The following is a 13,408-nucleotide window of genomic DNA, read 5'->3' as shown; positions in this document are numbered from 1 at the left end:
ATATGGGTACTAACAATTACCAACCATTATGATTGATCATAAAAGTTTACTCAAGTGGGTAAGACTTGAGAAGTTCTCGAAGATGGTTCATAGTTTAATAATAGCTAGAAGCGCCGACAGTGGATCAATGCTGAAACAAATGAATTAAGATTCTAATGAGACCATAAGGATATACTCAAGATAAGTATACATATCTTAACCTATCGAGGACATCGCCTCAGTTAGAACGTCTTGGATTAGGTATTTAGTCTGGTAGCCGGAATGAGAGCATTGACTAAGGTCATTCCATGACTTAGCATTACATATGGTGACACATACCCTATAAAGGTGCTCAGATGAGCAAAAACTATTTCCTTATTGAATGTGTGATGATTCAGAAGGTCTTTTGCAATAACACGGAATAGTACTTCAAATTATATGGTTGCATTTCAAGCACTATGCGAAGAAAACACTAAGTACTAGAAGTACTACATAAAGATCATGTAGAGGAAGATTGTTGAGTAAGGTCGAGCCTACCTTATTTCATTAAACTAGGAGGCAGACTCCAAGTTTGAGAAGCTCTAGAATATTCTCAAGGACATGTTCAAGATGTTAAGAAGAAAGTAGTGATTTTAGACCAAATATACCTTTTGCAGCCAATGAACAAGAGTTGCCAAGTTCGGAAAAGTATTTCCGAGTGACTGAGAAGTAGTTGTGTCGGACCTGGCCAGTCCACATGACCAAAATATCAGTAGTCGTCATATATGGGTCTCTAAACCTATATATTTAAACTTTCATCTGAAAAGCCAAGCGGGTTCAGATTATTAGGTCATTTCGTTTTGACCTTTTAGTCAATTCATTTCTACCCTAAGGCCATTTCTTTTCAATCGTCTGACAAAATTGTTGATTCACTTCACTTTGCGTAATTGCCATTTGTGACTTTAATCATTGTGGTTTGTTAGTTGTTAGTAGATTTCCGGTGACCTAAAGACAAACAAGTATTCACCAGATTAAATCCATCAAACAAGTATGCCTCGACCCAAGGGTCAATCACATGATGCAGCTAGACCATCTCTTATGGATTTGGTAGAATGTTATTATTTTTTTTGAAAACAATGATTGTTATGATGTTTTTGTATGCCCCTATGTTGGCTTAATTATGTTTAACTAGTATTAGTAAAAAAAAAAAAAAAAAAAAAAACTGGTTCCATGACCAAATTAGTTGGTGATGGCATTGCTAGACAGCCAGTTCATCATGAGTAGTACTTGGATAGATCAATACATCTAGATCCATATGTTAATGTAGAAGTTCTCATCGAAACAATTTTCTTATGTCTTTTTAGCGACCTTATCGATCTTTTGCGGCAAGTCAAGTCCGCCACATTTTACTTATATGCTTGCACGAGGAAGAGTGTGAGCAAGATTTGAGAATCAAGAAACGGTTTACAGAAGTGAGGATATGCATATGTATGTATTGATGACTACGTGTCAACTCATCAGTACGCCACCAAAACAAGGGAGTCCGAGTAGAAGAGGAAGAATTCCACGAGATAATGAAAAAGGCCCAGTACCATGGCTAGATCAATATAACGCCACTAACCATACAACAAAAACGTAGAATAGAATAACTATTTCTACGAGGAAACCCACCTGTCTTCGATAGGATAGGAGATCCAACAAAGGCTGAGACTTGGGTACAAGCTAGTGAGCGCATCTTCAATTTCTTGCGCTGCACAGATCTGGAACGTCTTACTTGAGTATCCTTTCAGCTGACTTATGGTGGGAAGCAAGGAGGAAGACAATGACAATTGAGTAGTTGGGAAATTTAACGTGGGAATAGTTTAAGACTGTAATATATGACAAGTATACACCCAAAAGCTATCGCAAAAAGAAAGAAATGGAATTTTACAATCCGAAGCAAGGAAGAACAACAATTACTCCATACGGCATGATGTTCTGCGATACGTCAAGATATGCGCTAGAGCAAGTAGACACATATGGAAAGATGGTTAAAAGAATTCTGTGTCGGACTGAGGCACGAGATTAGAATGGCTTGGGCAAGCCATGGTGGATTGTCTTACGTGGAGTCGCTTAGCAAAGCGTTATGCATTGAGGCAGCAATGCTGGGAGAGAGACCAGCAACTGCGCGTACGTCTGCACCTCCACAAACTCGGGCTCAAAACTTTTGAGAAAGAAAAAGAGAATGGGATATAGTAACCCTGGCCAAGATAAGGAAAGGGCCATGGCAGGGGCAGACGTCACAGGAACGTGGCTATGACACCTCAAAACAGATGTGGGATAACAAGTATGGGATTCCACCCTGCCCAAAGTGGAACAAGAACCATGGGAAACTCTCCAGTACTGGTAATGAAGGTTGTTGCATAGTAACTGAAATGAACATTATACAAATCGTTACCCGAATAAGCAACAAAGGGCGGGTCTCAGGCTAAACTCGCCTGTTCAGAATCTGCATTTGAGCAATCCAAGCTTTGCCCAACCATACCAAGAGCAGTAACCACACCAGCGATAGCAACAACAACAATAATAGCACATGTGTGCTTGAATTTAGAGCTAAGCATAAAAATTATTCAAGTTGGAGTGAACAACTCGTATGTTATACCGATGGGAGACGTGGACATAATTCTAGGAATGAACTGGCTGGCTGAGAATTACGCCACCATCCTATGTAATGAAAGACGGATATCATTCCGATCTCCAGGAAGGGAACCGTCACATTTCCACGGAATTAGTATGTGGAGAAGAAAGATGATCATCTCCGCCCTACAAGCAACGAAAATGATGAAGAAGGGACACCCAGCCTACCTCGTGTATTTACACGGAGAACTTGGAGCTGAGAAGGGCATAGAAGATGTAGCAATTGTACGGGAATTTTCAGATGTATTTCCAGAGATTCTGTCAGGGCCACCACCGGACAGACCAATTGAGTTTACCATTGATTTGGAGCCCCCGACAGCTCCCACTTCAAAGGCACCGTACCGGATGGCTCCTAAAGAGTTGGAAGAACTCAAGATACAACTGCAAGAACTTTTGGAACTTGGATTCATTAGGCCAAGTGTATCACCTTGGGGTGCACCCGTACTTTTCGTGAAGAAAATGGATGGCACATTGCGAATGTGCATAGACTATAGAGAACTGAACAAAGTGACACTTAAGAACAAATATCCTTTACCAAGGATAGATGACCTTTTCGACCAGCTCAAGGGAGCAAGCGTGTTCTCGAAGATTGATTTGCGGTCTGGTTATCACCAGCTAAAGATTCGACCAGAAGATGTACCTAAGACGGCGTTTCGAACTAGGTATGACCACTACGAATTTGTAGTTGTGCCATTCGGGCTAACCAACGCGCTAGCCGTGTTCATGGACCTCATGAATCGGGTGTTCCATCCGTACTTAGACAAATTTGTTTTGGTATTCATAGATGACATCCTAATCTACTCGAAAAAAAAAAGAGAAAGACCATGAGGAACATTTGAAAATTATCCTAGAAACGTTGAGGACGGAGCGCCTTTATGCCAAATTCAGCAAGTGCGAGTTTTGGCTCAGCGAAGTCACGTTTTTAGGACATATTGTGTCATCAGAAGGGATTAAAGTGGACCCTGAGAAAGTGCAAGCGGTGCGCGAATGGAAATCGCCTACTAACCCTAATGAGATAAGAAGTTTCTTGGAACTAGCAAGTTGCTATCAGAGATTCATAGAAGGATTTTCCAAAATAGCAAGACCAATGACCCTATTACTCAGGAAGGGAATTAAATTTCTTTGGACAAGAGTCTGTGAAAAAAAAAAAAAAAAAAAAAGATTTCAAGAAGCTCAAGGAGAAGTTAACCATAGCTGTTCCAGTAGCTAACAAAGAATATATGATTTATACAGACGTGTCCAAGGAGAGTACTTAGTTGCATGTTAACGCAAGAAGGAAGAGTGGCAACATACGCATCACGATAGCATTAACCACATGAATTGAACTAGCCAACTCATAAACTAGAATTAACTGCAGTAAAGACCATAAAAGTTTGAAATACTTTTTCGAGATATTTTTTTTAGCAAGAAGACCTTAACATGAGACAGTAAAGATGGCTCGAACTAGCGCAGGACCGCGACTGTAGTATTAACTACCACCCAGGCAAAGCTAACAAGGTAGACGACTCCTTGAGTCGTAAGACTCAACTTAAGTTGGGATCTCCCCTCACTCAGGAAGAGGAACCCATGAAAGATTTTAGTAGAATGAATTTAGAAGTGGTTCAACCACTAGAATCTGTAGAAGGGATTATTGCCACGATGGTAATAATACCCAACTTTATAGGAAAGCTGATAATGCGAAAAAAAAAAAAAAAATGGGAATGAGACCTTGGAGAAAATATGTTTAGCAATAAGATCAGGAGACGTATCATGAGACGTGGATAATGCGTGGATGTTGATCAAAGATTGTGTGTGTTCACACGATGAACAATTCAGAGATGAGATAATGAGCGAAGCTCATGACACGCCATATACTGGCCACCCGGGAAGTATAAAATGTACAAAGACTTGAAAGAAGAATTCCGATGGAAAGATATAGCTACACTTGTTGAGAGATGCCTAGCATGCCAACGAGTGAAGGCCTTGCACCATAGACCATATGAAAAATTTCAACCATTGGAGATTTCATAATGGAAGTTAGAGCACTTTGCAACAGATGTCGTAACTAGTTTACGAAGTCGAAAAGAGGGAGTGCTGCCATCTTTGCAACAGATGTCGTGACTAGTTTACGAAGTCGAAAAGAGGGAGTGCTGCCATCTGGGTAATAGTGGAGCGACTTGCGAAATGAGCTCGTTTTATATTAATACCGATCACATACGGATCAGACAAGTTAGGTCAATTATATGTTTGAGAAATTGTGCATTCCACGATATGCTCGTGTCAATCACTTTGGACTGAGATTCGAAGTTTACATCCAGATTATGTATGAACTTATAGAAGAAATTAGGCACAAGGTTAAATTTCAGTACCACCTTTTGCCCACAAACATATAGATGGTTGAGAGAATAATTCAGACTCTCGAAGACACGTTAAAAGTAGTACAAGGCAAAGGTGGAAGTGATGAACAGTGATGTCGTTGATTGAGTTTGCCTACAATAATAGTTATCAGGCAACAATCAATATGGCGCTTTATGAGGCAATGCATGGAAGAAAATATAGATCACCACTCTACTGAGATAAAGTAGGTGTAAGGAAAATTTTAGGATCAGACACGATGAATGAGGTGATTGAGATAGTCTGACAGAAATCAAGATGAGAGAGTACCCAGAACCTTTTTGCAATGATATGCAAATTTCGGGACGAAATTTTTGTTAAGAGGGGTAGTATGTAGTAGCCGCTATTTTATTTTATGATTAAGAGCAATAAATGCAATATTTATTTTTACATCTTTCAGTTGATTTAATCCAGTGATTAATATTCAGTTAATTTAGCTCAGAGTTCTGAATTAGATGTCATTACCTGAGATGACCACGATTGAATTATTGAGTAGTCAGTGATTTATTTCAGAATGATAATTGACTTAGCGAAGTCAAGTTATTATTTTATTTGTAATAGAAATATCATTTCTATGTATTTAACTTTATCACTTGAGTCGTGGATTTATTTCAGCTTGTGAAGTGAATTAAATCTACGAATTTAATTTAAATTTATTCTACGAGTCACGATGTTAATAGATGAGAAGTCAGCGATCAAAATATGAGAATTTTTAGAGTATTATGTATTTTTTTTTAGCAAGACCCGAGATTAATAACAGATATAGATTTACCAATAGAGAAGATTTATTTCATTCAATCACATCACTTTGCAACCTATCACCTTTTACAATCTTTTGCTACTTTAAGAAAAGAAGGAAAAGCTACTTTATCAAAAGAAAAGAAGGAAAAGAGAGAGTAGGAAGAAAAAAAAAACGTGTGTGCAAAAGGGCTGCTACAGCAGCAACATTCCCCTCTGCAGCCCCCAATTCACGCAAGGCAGCCACTTTACGCCTCCACCCATCTATATCAGCCAACAACCCTTTGTTTCTCCCTTAGACACCAGAAAATTGAGGGAAAGAGATAGAGCTTGCAAAGCTTCTACCGGAACTTCGAAGAGGTAAGCCGGTCTTAAGTTTTCACCATCCTGTTCTTGATTCCTCCTGCATATGATAAAGGAACCATCTTTATTTCAGTTCTTCTCCTGCTGAAATCAACAAACAGCCTCAAACATATAACATTTTACAAGGTAAACACTAGGCTCAGCTCATTCAATCCATTCGTTTTTCATCCAACAAGCATGATCGATTAAATGATACTAAGCATACAACGAGTATATATTTTCATAAGGAGACTTAGCAAACTCATATGATCTTTAGGCAGAAATCAATATGTATATGTATATGTATTCTTTTCATAAGATACATGCGTGAGAACTTTTTCGATGCAGTCCCAAAGCCACACGCCATTAATCTATTGTATAATCGGTAAATAGGAACCAAGAGAATCAGTTAACCGAACTAGAAAGAAAGAACCATAGCTTACTACTTTTGCATTTATACCAAGAGATGGGGACCAACCTTCGTCGATGAGAACTTCGGAATCAGTCGGAGGCTGACTGCCTGTTCGTTGAGACAAAGGAGCTCCGACGACAACACAGTACGGCGGAGGAGACCCCGGCCACAGTGGCAGAGCTCTGCTGCTCGCCAGACGAGATCGGGAAAGAACCCGGTGACGACGGGAATTTGCGGAGACCTTTGGGCGAAGGGCGGCGTCAACTTTGACCAAAGTTACAGAGGCAACTTGCCTGAACCAAGAAGAAGGGACAGAATGAGGTTGAGCCCGGTTCTTGAGCAGAGGACAGATTTCAGCGGTGCGGCGATCTCTGGCCAAGGCGGACGCGACGGCGTCGAACAAGGGCGGAGACCCGCGATTCGGACGGAGAAACCGGGGCTCGACTTTCCTCCCCAATTGTGTGTCTTCGTTGAGACCGAGAAAGCGAGGAGATTTTGGCCCTGATTTGAGTTCCACTTGATGTTACTAGAGGAAAGAGGGCAGAGCCGTTGAAGGCGGCGGCGTCGCCGGAATTTCAAAACAGCGGCGGAGACGGTTTCACTCAATAGAGAGGAAACTAAGGTCGACCGCGAATCTGTGCGTGAGGAAGATCGAGATAGGGGAATAGAGGCATCAACCTCGCCGGGGCCGTTCGCGGCGGAGCTGCGGAGGCGGCGGACGTCCAGACAAACGGAGGCTCAGCGTGGTGATCAGCGGCGGCGGCGCTGGACCCCTCGCCGAAAACAGATCGAGAGAGAGAGATGTTCCGATTTTGAGGAAAGAAAAAAAAGAGTTGTGTTGACTGTTGAGCCGATTTGGGAGAAGAAACGACCGCCGCTCATCGAAAGTTCAGGGAGGCGGCGGTGATTTCCGATTTGGGAGAGCAGGGGCTCGCGCCGGCGACGAGAAGGCGCCGGAGCCGGCTGGAGGCTGAGAACGAGAGAGAGAAAAGAGAGAGGGAGCCGATTTTGAGACTATAGGGAGAGAGATCGATTTTGAGGGAGATGAGAGTTGGGCTCTTGGGCTTTAGTTTAATGGGCCTTTGTTATTTATTTAATTTGGGCTTTTCCCTTTTAATTGTAATTGGGCCGAAAATTGGGCTTTGATTTATTTTACTTTGGGCCGAATTATATAACTCTCTGGGCCGATTCTTTTATTTAAAACCCAACTGCATTTTTGTATGAATTGGGCTCCTGTTTTGTTTAATTTTGGGCTCCTATAGTAATTGTTTTTGGGCCGAATTATTTTAAAAGGATGGGCTTTAATTATTCTATAAGAATTGGGCTGAGATATTATTATTAATAGACTTCTATTTCCAAATTCCATATGTATATTGTTGGGCCGGTTATTGTTTCATTTGGGCCGATTTTAATAGAGTAGAATGGGTTGAACGATTATTTCAGTTGGACCTTATTTATTTAATTGCAGTTGGGCCTTGCATACTTGATTTAAACTTAGCCCAATTGTTAATTATTTATTTATTGGGCCAAGATTTATTTAATTACTTGAGCCGATGAATATTTTCAATTGGGCCTCTCATGTTAATTATTCAAGCCCATTTTTACTTAATTAATTATTAGGCTGCCTTATGTTGAGCCTTTTAATTATTTAATCTTATAACATTACTTATTCCTATTTATTAAGCCGATTAATTATGAGGTTATAAAGCGAATAAGCTGAAGTATTTATTTATTTTCTTTTGACTACGAGGAGCGGGGTTTATTTAATTGACGGATTAGAACACCCCGAAGAGAACGGATTAATTTTTGTTAATTATCCGGCTTCATGAGACGAGACTTAGCTTTTGTTTAAATCCGATAATCTGGATTAACAATAGAGAATTCCCTGATTATTATCTCAGAATAATAGTTCATGCATACGAGATTCATGCATAGTTAAATTACGCATTCTCATTTAATTGAGAATTTTTCCTCGATTTAAAGTCTTACGTTATTTTCTCGGATTAAAGGTCGAGAGCAAGAATAAGAGCTCGTCAAGGAGTCATTAATCTGTAGTAAAGCTTTGCTATCAGGTGGGCATTACTTTCATATATATCAAATGAGTTTAAATGTTACGTTCAAGCAAGTTATTTCATGACAAAATCTCTGAGTTAAAGTTATTTCAAGTATTGTCTTGCCATAAAATGTTTAAATTTTAGTATGATATCTATCTGCTTTGGCTTTGCCAATGATGCAATCGAATTCGGGTCCTGAGCAGTTGATAGCTATCCTGCCAGGGCTAGTGTACACCAGTGACCGTGAGTCATCTAGCGGGTTGGCCGGTCAAGTGACCGTGAGAGGTGGCCACCTCTCCGGCACACAGTTCCAGATATGATAGATTACAAGAGAACTTAGTCTGCAGACGAACTTTAAGAATCACAAATGAATTTAGTAAGCTTGGGCCTTTTTAGCGAAAAACTCCTTTGCTGTACTGTTTATGATGGCATGACAATTTACAGTTTTGAAGCATGTATTTTTATACTTAGGCATACGTGCCCACTGAGTACTTTTGTACTCAAGCCCTGCATATATTTCTAAATGTGCAGGTTGAGCAGTTGCCGATGGTGATGAAGTGACGAGCGGGTTTCTTTTGTCTTATTATGTATTAATGAACTCTAGGGATACATGTCTTCATACATGTATTCAGAACCTTATTCCGCTGCGTACTCAGAAGTTTTATGTTATTTTGGCTAAGTCGGAGTTATCCGAACTTACTAGTTATTTGAGTCTATATGACTAAACCTCCGTTATATTATAAATATCCCTTTTGTTAACAATAATGAAATGCGATCCTTCCTTGTTTGATTATCCCCCTTTCTACCCCGCTTCTAATCTCCCTCCATTAGTCACGGGTTCCCCGGCTTAATTATCCATAATTAGGTCCGGTCGTGACACCTTTGCTTCTCTTTTTTCGTTTTTCGATCCTCTTTTGAGTTTCGGACCCTTAGTCTGGTCTTTGTGCTTTCAAGGGATACTACTTTTTCTTTTTTTATATTAAACCTCAATTTCATCATTCTTACGAAATGAACAATGTGTATATATAAATAAGAAATACAAGAAAAAATAGAGCAATACATTGTTTTATTAATTAACTATAATACCCATGTTAATTGCTTAACATTTTACATTGATTTGTTAAATCTATGTTATTTTTATCCTATTTTTTAATTTCTTAGTTAATTTTTAATGTTAAATTGAGTCGATCCTCAAGTTAAAGTAAGCTTACGAACTATTAATAATGAAAATTAGTTTATTTGTTTAGAAGATGAAATATTTTTTTTTAAAATACATAAAAGTATGTTTTTATACATTTGCAGTGTAATTGATGTTGAATTAATCGAATTGCGAACAACTATTTATTATATTAAGTGATTGTTTAAAAAATGTATGAAAATAAACTGTGCAAAATGCTCAAAAAAATTTGCTTCGGGTGCCCCGTATAAATATTTCCAGACATTATAATTCAAAAAATTCAACCGTCTAAAATTAAATCCCGGATTCGCTAGAATAAAATGATTCTACAAATTCTTAAAAAGTCTAAATTTGAATCTAAAATGTTAAAGGTGTATATACTTTAATATTTCCTTAAGGGTGTTGCGAGATGATAATCTGAGCTTCCCGTAGAGGAAGGTGGATCTTTCAGGCTTTCAGCATGCATAAAGCGATAGTATTTTGGTTAAAAAAAAGGGCAAATATGCACATTGCCCCCTGAACTACACCCCCTATAACTTTTAGCCCCCCATAATCGGTCAAAGCGCGTTGACCTCCCTGAACTCCCGAAAGAAAGGTGCAGATTGCCCCCCTTGTTTAACAGCGATTTAACGCCGTTTCCTTTTAACTTTTTTTTTTCTTCTGGTCATCTTCTCCGGCTGAATTCTTTCAATTTTCCGGCGAAAACCATCCCACTCCGGCAAATCGGATCTCGACATGTCTATGTACATATCCGACGAATTCGAGCTCCTTCGCCGCTGATCCACAGCGGCGTCGCTCCAGAACTCCACCACCGCGGCATCCACGCTTCTCCTTGAGAAATTCACCGTGGATTTTCCCGTGGCGGGTCGGTGAATAGTGATTTCATCGTGAAAGAGTGTGGATTTGCGGTCGAAGAAGTCGGATAGATCGAAGCCGCAGCAGAAAATCCGATTCTCGTCGACGTAGAAGATAGGTTTCCTGCGAGGCTAAGGTTGCAGGGGATGTAGCAGCGATTGAAAATGGGGATCAAGAACAGCTCCCGCTTCAAAGCGGTGCGGGTGATTTTTAGGGCCTTTTCTGGCACAGGGTGGCGCAGCCCCCACGATTTTGACCAAAGCGCGTTGTGAGCTATATGAAAGAAGATGGAGGCGATGGGGAGGTCGATGGAGGCTAGTCGAGGAAGCCGGCGCCGACTAAGAAGCGAATCCGAACTCGGCTTCGGCGACGACGATCTGAGCCGGTGGAAGAGAGATAGAGAACCGCAAAAAAAAAGTTTAACAGCGTTTAATAGCCGTTAAATGCGGGGGGCAATCTGCACCCCTTCTTTAGGGAGGTCAACGTGCTTTGACCGTGTATGGGGGGCTAAAAGCTATAGGGGGTGTAGTTCAGGGGGCAATCTGTACCTTTGCCCTAAAAAAAATACTCTTTTCGTTCATGATATTGTTTCCACATTGTGAACGGTTTGGATTTTTAAAAAATGATGAATAATAGTTGATAATAGTAGGTATTGATGTGAGTGGAGTTTGGGTCTCACTATAATTGTGTGCATGGAAATAAAGTGTTATGTGGACATACTGCTATAAATAGAAGTGCAAAATGATATTATGGACATTACCAAAATGGCAAATGTGGAAACGATATCATAGACGGATGTAGTATAATGTTTTACGAATCTATTATATAATCTCTCTTTTCCCTAAAATTATACATTTATTTTTTTGAAACATTTTTTAAATTTATAAACTTTCTATTTTTAGACATTATCTCATGCATAATTTGAACAATTTTACCCTTATAACTTACATTTATTTACTCATAATCAATTTAAATACCCTCAATGTGAGATCATTGATCTTCATTATCAATATACTACTAAGAGCATCCACAATGGTTGAGTAAGGAGCTTACTTGATAGAAGGGGGGACCACTATGAGTAAGGAGGCCACAGTGGCATGACTCATTCTGTTACTTGATCTTTTTAGTTTTGATTTTTGTATTTTTTATTTAAATTATTTAAATAACACCATTACTTAAAATTAAAATTGTATTATTAAAAAAACTTAAAAATTACATAAAAAAAACTAGAGACATAATTAAAATTTACTTGATAAAAAATAAGCTAATTTCCTCATCCCTTTGCCTAGATAGAATCTTCGCCACCCGTGCCTTGCGGAGTTCTAGCTGCTCCGGCGTCATGTCAGCGGTCTTCATGAACAAGATCTGATCATCGTGGATCTCCCGCTTGAGCTCATTCTTCTTGGCGTACTCGGCGATAATTCTTTCGAGTTTGGTGTCAGACTTGTCCAAGTACTCCTTGTATTGAGGTGGAGGCTCTGAGGCTTGTGACGCCTTCGCCGCTTTATTTCCAATTGGCCGGGAAGACGTGATTTCCTCGTCCGATGCCGAGGTGGTGAAGTCGCCCGTCTCCGTAGTCTTTGTCCTCTTGGAGGAATGCATGTCTTCCTCGAAGTACACATACTTGAACTTTCGGTTGGTCCGGAGAAGCTTCCATGTATTCCACATCCTGAAGGGGCCGAAATTGCTCCTAGCGGCGAAGATAATTTGGGCCTTCTCTCGAAACATGTCGTCGGAATGGCCGGAAGGCCACTTGGCGCACGTCTCCACCCAAGTATTTTCCCATAGCTTCACCTCTGCACTCACTCAGGTCTAGTGCCCCTTTATTAGGCTACGACGCACTATGGGCGGGCTGTGCCTCCTCCTCGCCGCTTGGGGGCTCCTCTTCCAAGTTGAAACCCGATAAATCGAGATGATAGTCGCCATAGAGATCGAAAGCCTGATTTGAATTGTAGTAAATGGGGTTGTATGGATCCATTTTTTGAAAAATTTGAGAGAGATGAGGAAATTTGTGTTGGTGAATGAAAAATGGGGGAGGGAGTATATATAGAAAAGAGAAGAAAAAAAAAAGTAAATGAAACAGCAACGGTCAAATGACCAAAGAAAGAAGAAAAAAAAATTCTTGAAAAATCGGCAAAGAGCCGTTTGAAATCAAAATTCGAAATTTATTTATTTATTTATTAGCGCGTGTGGTGCACTCGCGTGTCTTGAAGGAGAACGAGGCTTACTCGATTTTTCGAGTAAGCCAAGGCTGCAGTGGGGTTACTCGATACAATGGTGACTCGAGTAAGGCCTATTGAGTCACCACTGTGGATGCTCTAAACAACTTGTTATTAAAATTCGTGCAAAAGATTCCATATTTATACTTAGGGGACCTAGGGAGTATTAAAAATCAATTGTAAAATTGAGTGGCAATTTCATGATTTAATCAAATTGAAGGTTTGTTTGAGGCTTATATTTTTCACTCTCTATAGAATTTTTTTTTCTATAATTTTATTCTCGTGCAAAATCTTGTTATTTCGTCAATGAAAAATATAATTAATATGTATCTTTAATTAAAGAATGCGTCAAGAACTATAATTTAATATATTATTTTCTCCGTCGTGTAAAAATAGTTTTAAGATGAAGTAGCATGAGTTTTAATAAAAGTGGTTAAGTATTTTATGAATGGAGAAAGAATCTCTCCTTAAAGGTAGTGTTAATAATGATATATATATATATATATATATATATATATATATATATATATATATATATATATTGATAAATTAACAGTATTAAATAAAGGGAAAAGGTGCAGATTGACCCCCGAAGTAGTTGCCC

The 13,408-nt window shown here is 39.4% G+C and overlaps 2 long non-coding RNA genes across 2 annotated transcripts; one reads left to right on the top strand and one right to left on the bottom strand.

Annotated features, from left to right (window-relative positions):
* Window positions 1-5,770: 5,770 nt before the first annotated feature.
* On the bottom strand, window positions 5,771-7,477 carry LOC131012112 (uncharacterized). Its single transcript, XR_009097205.1, has 2 exons — window positions 6,566-7,477; window positions 5,771-6,148 (listed from the first exon to the last, which is right to left on the bottom strand). It is a non-coding gene; the product is annotated as an uncharacterized LOC131012112 (long non-coding RNA).
* On the top strand, window positions 5,972-7,720 carry LOC131012111 (uncharacterized). Its single transcript, XR_009097204.1, has 2 exons — window positions 5,972-6,105; window positions 6,182-7,720. It is a non-coding gene; the product is annotated as an uncharacterized LOC131012111 (long non-coding RNA).
* The last annotated feature ends 5,688 nt before the right edge of the window (window positions 7,721-13,408 follow it).

Source organism: Salvia miltiorrhiza, chromosome 2, assembly GCF_028751815.1.
Source record: "Salvia miltiorrhiza cultivar Shanhuang (shh) chromosome 2, IMPLAD_Smil_shh, whole genome shotgun sequence".
Classification (NCBI taxonomy): Eukaryota; Viridiplantae; Streptophyta; class Magnoliopsida; order Lamiales; family Lamiaceae; genus Salvia; species Salvia miltiorrhiza.
This window is presented reverse-complemented; position numbering and strand designations above follow the sequence as displayed.